The following is an 8,222-nucleotide window of genomic DNA, read 5'->3' as shown; positions in this document are numbered from 1 at the left end:
ATTATGGATTACCATGCATGCAATATAAGTTGAGATGAAATTCTTTGAATGTCGATGGATGGTTCTGCATTTACGGACATAGAGGAAAAATGGCCACACTTTAAAGAAGAACCTTTTAATCTCAGGCTTTCATTGGCAGTGGATGATGTCAATCCATTTGGAGAGATGAGATCTATTTACTCGGTGTGGTCTTTTTTTGTTATCAACAATAAGATTCCTCCATGGATGTCAATAAAGAGGGAGCACATAATGTTTACAATGATTGTTCCAAGTATTTTTTTCATTTTATAGTCATGTATATTAAATTATATATTGCAGTAAAATGGTTATAATAATTATGTAATGTTTTTGTTCATTCAATTAGGTAAGTACCAAGTTAAAGATATGAATGTATATATCGAGTCTCTTATCGTTGAGTTGCTGGAGTTATGGAATGGTGTCACTATGTATGACATCTATAGACTAATAGGACAAAAACAATTTCAATTCCATGCAATGCTTGTATGGACAATTCATGATGGCCCAGAGCTAACACATTTTTGTGGTATGTTATGATGTTCAACTTGTGCACTTTAATAATGTTTAACTTTTTAATGTATAAATCATGTGTTTTTTTAAAAAATCCGTTCAATATATATATATATATAATTATAAAAATTAACATATTTTATCCAATTATACATGATCTTGCAGGTCTTCAAATAAAGGGAAAATTTGCATGTCCAGTTTGTAGTTCAAAGATGAAATATCATCATTCAACAAGTTTAGGAAAGCAGGTGTTTGATGAGTATAGGCACTTCCTCCACAAAAATCATAAGTACAGAACTACTCAAAAACATATTTTCAATGGGAAAGAAGAGACTACATCAAAACCACGAAGAATGATACCTTGCCTATGGAAGTTGGAATATAATATAATTAATCATCAAGGTATTGACATTCAATCTAATTCTTTATCTATCATATATGATATCTTTGGAATTTATATTTTTATATTGTGCTTTGTTTACTCATGCTGTAATTGACGATTATTGTCGTTGTTAACTTTTTAAACTTATATGCTTCATAAAGGTCATCAAGGCATTAATTACCACTGTTGGCATTATGTGAACTAGAATGTAGACATAATGATATTGTATGTTGTCATTGATGTCAATATGTGACATGATGTGAACCGACACATGTGATATGTGAGAAGAGAGAACCGACATATGTATGAATGGGTATATATGCCAAAGTGAAGCGGTATATTTGTTCAAGATGAACCGGCATGTCAAGGTGAAACAACATGTAGTTATGGGAACCGGCACATGGAAGCGTTGTATGACTACCGGTTGGTAGGTAGTTTCCACTTCAGGATTTTCGATTGGAGTACCTCAAGCTTGTGTGACTCAATCGATGATCTTTGTGTGATGAGTTAGCAGTATAATGGAGAACAAATCATGTAGCCATGTAAGCCCTGTGCACGTGAAGGATCTTGCATGAAGACTATCCCTATCTACCTTGGGAATGTGCAAAGTTTGTCAAATGGTGATAATGCATGATGGATTATCAGCCACCATGAAATCAGTGTATAATGGATGATGGACAATGTCTTGAGATCGATTCAATATTGTTGCATTTAATGCAGTATGATTCAATGGTCAGGATTGAACTGTTTGAATTTCTTAACCTAACAGGTTTAGGGTTTAGGGTTTTTGCTGCTGACCTATCTGTTTCCTATAAGGTCGATGTTGTGTTTCTTTCCAAAGTTGTTGGCAAAAGTTGTATGTGTGTATCCAACGGAAGTGATACGTAATTCTTGCCAGACCAAAGGAGAGAAGAGATACCTACAAAGCGAATGTGCAGAAGGTGGAGAGGAGCCAAAATGGATCTGCATTAGCATTGAGTGCTATTACCAGATCATTGTAATTCCTGTTGATCTCTAGCCACTTCAACAGTTGTGAAATCCCTTAATAGGGTAGCCTTAACCGGCTTGATACAAATCCCTTAATAGGGTAAGTTGAAGTTATTGAGTTCTGGGAAGCTATAGAGCTCCGGAGATCCTTTAGCTATTGAGTTCTTGAAATCCTCTAACAAGGTAACCCTAACCGTGTTTAACCCTTAACCGGGTATTGTAGCTATCCCTTAATCAGGTGATCCCTAACAGGATCGGTTCCAAATAGAACCTATTGTATCTGTCTTTAACAGGACAAGGCTCCTAATAGAGCGAACTTCCAAAGAGTTCAACAACAAGCTTTTGGGTATTTATCCCCACCGTGGTTTTTCCTAGTTGGGTTTCCACATGAAAAATATGTGTGTCATGTGTGATGCTTTCATCTTGTGATGGTTTGATGTTACCTCTTAAGCATATGATGGTTCCATGCTTTATGCTTGTTAATAAAACATGTTGAACTAGCTGTTGTGAAGATATGATGATGGATTACCTATTCATACATAAGGGTGAAATGACAGTGTAGTTCTGAGTTGAGTAGGAAGATAAGTGAGTAACTGGTTTATGATTATTTTAGTTGTTCTGGGTTTTACCGATTTTACTCTGCCTCAAACTGGTGTCACTATTTCCTAGTCATTTTTAGTAATTGTTGTTGAACTAGATTAGAAACAGTATTTTGCCTGTACTGATTCACCCCCCCCCCTCTCAGTACCGGTTTGGTACTATTTGCTCATCATTGAGTTATCAATCAATATCAGAGCGTCCTCTAGGTCCTCTGTGTTTTAAGCTGAACCGCTTGAGGTAAAGATCCCAGTCAAATGATGAAGAGGGAAGGTCCAAAGTTTAATAGGGAAAATTTTGGTATATGGAAAGATAGGATGAAGATATTCATCAAAAGCATCGGTGCTCAACACTAGAGTTATGTTGAGAATGTCTATGTTGTCCCTAGCGGTACTCTCACCGATGACAAAAAGAGAGAGATACAAGAAAATGGGCAAGTCATGGAAGCTCTTATTAGTAGTCTATCTAACATTGAGTTTATTGATGTTCAGGACAAGGTAAATCCCAAAGAGGTATGGGATGCTCTTGAAAATATCTATGGTGGTGATGAACATGTAAAACAGGCTAAGGAAGAAAGCCTAAGAGGGAAGTTTGAAGATATGCAGATGGTTGAAGGTGAGACCATTCAGCCATATGGAATAAGAATCAAAATAGTTGTTGGAGAAATCAAGAGTACAGGTGGTAAAATAGAAGTTCCACTATGGTAAGCAAAGTCCTAAGATCCCTTTTGTTGGTCTATGCAATAAGGGTTGCTACTATTCAGGAGCTGAGATCAATAGACAAGACTAAGGTATCCTTGGACTCCATCATAGCCAAGTTGATAGCTTATGAGCTAAATAGTTTTGATTGTAGTACTCAAAAGACTGAATCAACATTTAAAGCCTCTACTATACCATCCAGAAAAGGAAAAGAAGCTAGCACTAGTGGTGAACCTAGACAAAGCAGAGAAATGAATGATGAGGAGATTCTGATGGCATTTGAAGCTCTCCTTGCCAAGAAGCTTCCTAAAGGAACCAGTAAATACAAAGGTAAGCTACCTTTGAAATGCTTTTCTTGTAACCGGATAGGACATATTGCTATTAACTATCCTAATGGGGATAACAAGGACAAACCAGAAAGGTTTAGGAAATTCAAAGGAGGAAACCAGAGAAATTGTTTTGTGGCAGTTGATGAAGGTGTCACAGATGAAGAATCAGAGGATGAAGAAAATGAAGATATTGTGTTTGTTGCTATGAAAGAAGATGTGTCAGACAAGAAGGCTCTTGTCTCCCGGTTTGATAATTCCAATGAGTGGATCATTGACAGCGGCTGTTCTCACCATATGAATGGTGACCAGAGCAAGTTTCTATCCCTGGAGGAGTATGATGGTGGTGTGGTTCTCTTTAGCAATAATGCACCATGCATCGTCAAAGGTAGAGGGTCCATCTCTCTGAATGGAAAGAGTAGTGCTTACAATGTGTACTGGATTGATGGTCTTAGACACAACCTTCCGAGTGTTTCCCAGCTGAATGATAGTGGCCTCACTCTAGAATTCAAGAATGGAGTTTGCAGAATCAAAGGAAATGATGGTGAATTGGTGGCCATCAGCATGCAAACCAAAGGTAACCTATTTCATCTGAATACAAATATAAGTACATGTCTTATGGCTAAGTTTGACGATAGTTGGATATGGCATAAGAGACTCTGCCATGTAAACTTTGATAACATTGTGAAGGCTAGTAAGATCAAGGCAGTTAGAGGGTTACCGGTGCTAAGCAAACTGGAGAATACCTTGTGCAGAGAGTGACAATTGGGGAAAATGTCTTCCTCAACCTTTAAAGGTAAATCTTTCACTACTGACAACTTGCTTGATCTTGTGCGTACTGATTTGTGTAGTCCTATGAAAACTAGAAGTGTGCAAGGTGATAGGTACTTCATGATTCTCACTGATGACTACTCAAGAATGATGTGAGTCACATTCTTGAAAGACAAGTCTGAAGCCTTTGTGAAATTCAAAGCTTTCTAAGCATTAGTAGAGGGGAATTCACTTCTGGTGAATTCAACAAGTATTGTAAAGAATTTGGCATCAAGAGGCAACTATCGCCCCCTTGGACTCCATAGTAGAATGGCCTAGCAGAGAGGAATAACTAGACTGTGGTTGAAACAGCTAGAACCATGTTGATTCAAGGAAAGGTAGCTCACACCTTTTGGAGAGAAGCCATGAGCATTGCAATCTACACAATGAACCGGTTACTCATCAAGAAAGGTAAGGACAAAACTCCTTATGAGTATTGGACTAGTAAGACACTTGTGGTTAGCTACTTTAGGGTATTTGGTAGCAAATGTTACATCAAGAGGAGTGAACATCAGGGAAAATTTGAAGCTAAATGTGATGAGGGAATATTCCTAGGAGTTCCACCAAGAGTAAAGCTCTCAAGTTTTACAACAATAGGACTCAGAGAATTATGGAAAGTATCAATCTAAGAGTTGATGAATCCTCTAAGAAAACTGAGGAAACTGGTAGTGAGCAAGCTGTAAATGAACCAGTTGCAACCTTTAGGGAACCGGTTGTCAGTCAACCAAGTACTAGTAACAGTGTTCCTGAACTGGTGAATGTTGATACTGATGAAGATGAGGATGAAGAGGAAAAGCAAGAAGAACCAGTCAAGACCATTCCTCGGTATGTCAAGTTGAATCATGATCCTAAGAAGATCATAGGAGATAAGGATGCAAGAATCCTCACAAGAAGAAAGATCAGAGAAAACTCATGTATGATCTTTGAATTTGAGCCTAAATCATTCAAAGAGGCTCATAAAGATGAAGACTGGATCAAGGCAATGGAAGAGGAACTTGACCAGATAGAAAAAGAATGGTACATGGTCCTTGGTACCCAGACCAGAGCATAAAAATGTCATTGGCACCAAATGGGTGTTTAAAAACAAGCTAAATGAGGATGGCACAATGATTAGAAATAAAGCCAGATTGGTGTGCAAGGGATATGCTCAAGAAGAAGGAGAAGACTATGGAGAAACCTTTGCTCCTATAGCCAGATTGGAAGGAGTTCGTATGCTTCTTGCATATGCAGCTTTTAAAGGATTCAAGGTATATTAAATGGATGTAAAATCTGCATTCCTAAATGGTGTACTGGAAGAGGAGGTGTATATAGAGCAACCAGATGGGTTTTCCCTATCTGAAGATAGTGATATGGTGTGCAGGCTACATAAAGCCTTATACGGTCTAAAGCAGGCACCTAGAGCATGGTATGAACGTCTACATTCCCATCTTGTGATAATTGGATTTGAGAGAACAAGTGAAGATAGTAATATCTACTTGAAGTCTAAAAGAGATCAAATCTTGATCTGTGAGGTATTTGTTGATGACATTATCTTTGGTGGAGATGACAAGATGAGTCATGAGTTTGCTGATGAGATGAAGAAAGAGTTTGAGATGTCACTCATAGGGGAGATTAAGTTCTTCATTGGATTGCAGATCCAATAGATGAAAGATGGAATCTTTATCACTCAGTCCAAATATGTCAAAGAGGTGCTAAAGACCTTTGGCATGGAAGATAGCAAACCGGTTGGTACACCGATGGTAACCAGTTGCAAATTGTCAAAAGAGGATGATTCTGCATTGATCGATGAGAAAGAATACCGATCAATGATTGGTAAGTTGCATTATGTAGTGCATAGTAGACTGGATATTGCACATGCAGTTGGCATTACTGAAAGGTTCCAGAAAAGTCCAAGAGAATCCCACTTGGTTGCAATCAAGTGGATTCTTAGGTATTTGAAGGGAACAGTTGACTATGGATTGTGGTACCCATACAACAATGATTTCATTCTAAAAGTATTCATAGATGCTGATTGGGCAAGTAATGTGGATGACTGGAAAATCCCAACCGGTGGTGCATTCTTCCTCGATGGCAGACTGGTCTCATGGATGAGTAAAAAGTAGAGTTGTATCTCTTAGTCTATAGAGGAAGTGAAGTATGTTTTAGCCTTCATGAACTGCACTCAGACAATCTGGATGAAGCATGTTTTAAAAGGCTTCAAAATCCTTGTATCTGAACCAGTAAGCATATTATGTGATAATAGAAGTGCTATCAATATTTCTTGAAGAATCTAGTTTTACATCCTAGAACCAAGCATTTTGAGCTTAAGTATCATTTCTTGAGGGAAAAAGTTTAGAATAAAGAGATTGCACTAGAACATGTTTCCAGTAAGGAGTAGTTAGCAGACATATTCCCCAAGCCTCTCCCAAAAACTACATTTATGCATTTAAGAGGTGAATTAGTGGTACTACCCCTTCAGGAGGTGAACTAAAAGTATTTGTCCCACATCAGTCAGGTATTACATAGTCAAATTTTTGTTGATTGATGTGTTGAAGGATGCTACTCCTCAAGGGGAGCATCATAATGGAATAGGGATGCTTGTGCCTCCACTTTGGCATTGTTTTCAAAGGGGGAGAAGATGTGAAGCAGAGAGATATCTCTGTATATTGCCATCAATGCCAAGGGGGGAGATTATTGGAATTATGTGAACCGGTATGAAGACATAATGATATTGTATGTTGTCATTGATGTCAATATGTGACATGATGTGAACTGGCACATGTGATATGTGAGAAGAGAGAACCGACATATGTATGAACCAGTATATATGTCAAAGTGAAGCAGTATATTTGTTCAAGATGAACCGGCATGTCAAGGTGAACTGGCATGTAGTTATGGGAATCGGCACATGGAAGCATTGTATGACTACCAGTTGGTAGGTAGTTTCCACTTCAAGATTTTCGGTTCGAGTACCTCAAGCCTGTGTGACTCAATCAGTGGTATTTGTGTGATGAGTTAGCAGTATAATAGAGAACAGATCATGTTGCCATGTAAGGCCTATGTGCGTGAAGGATCTTGCATGATGAAGACTATCCCTATCCACCTTGGGAATGTGTGAATTTTGTCAAACGGTGATAACGCGTGATGGGTTATCAGCCGCCATGAAATCGGTGGATAATGGATGATGAGAATGTCTTGAGATTGATTCAAGATTGTTGCATTTAATGCACTACGATTCAATGGTCAAGATTGAACCATTTGAATTGCTTAACCTAACAGGTTTAGGGTTTAGGGTTTTTGCTACTGACCTGTCTATTTCCTATAAGGTCGATGTTGTGTTTCTTTCCAAAGTTGTTAGCATAAGTTGTATGTGTGTATCCAAGGGAAGTGATACGTAATTCTTGCCAGACCAAAGGAGAGAAGAGATACCTGTAAAGTGAATGTGCAGAAGGTGGAGAGGAGCCAAAATAGATCTGCATTAGCACTGAGTGTTGTTACCAGATCATTGTAATCCATATTGATCTCTAACCACTTCAACAAATTTGAAATCCCTTAACAGGGTAACTTGAAGTTATTGAGTTCTGGGAAGCTATAGAGCTCTAGAGATCCTTTAGCTATTGAGTTCTTGAAATACTCTAACAAGGTAACCCTAACTGGGTTTAACCCTTAACCAGGTGATCCCTAATAGGATCGGTTCCTAATAGAACCTATTGTATCTATCTTTAATAAGACAAGGCTCCTAACAGAGCGGTATTCCAAAGAGTTCAACAACAAGCTTGTGGGTATTCATCCCCACTGTGGTTTTTCCCAGTTAGGTTTCCACGTGAAAAATATGTGTTTCATGTGTGATGCTTTCATCTTGCGATGGTTTGATGTTACCTGTTAAGCATATGATGGTTTTGTGTTTTATGCTTG

This window comes from Cryptomeria japonica, chromosome 8 (genome assembly GCF_030272615.1).
Source record: "Cryptomeria japonica chromosome 8, Sugi_1.0, whole genome shotgun sequence".
In the NCBI taxonomy this organism is placed as follows: Eukaryota; Viridiplantae; Streptophyta; class Pinopsida; order Cupressales; family Cupressaceae; genus Cryptomeria; species Cryptomeria japonica.
This window is presented reverse-complemented; position numbering follows the sequence as displayed.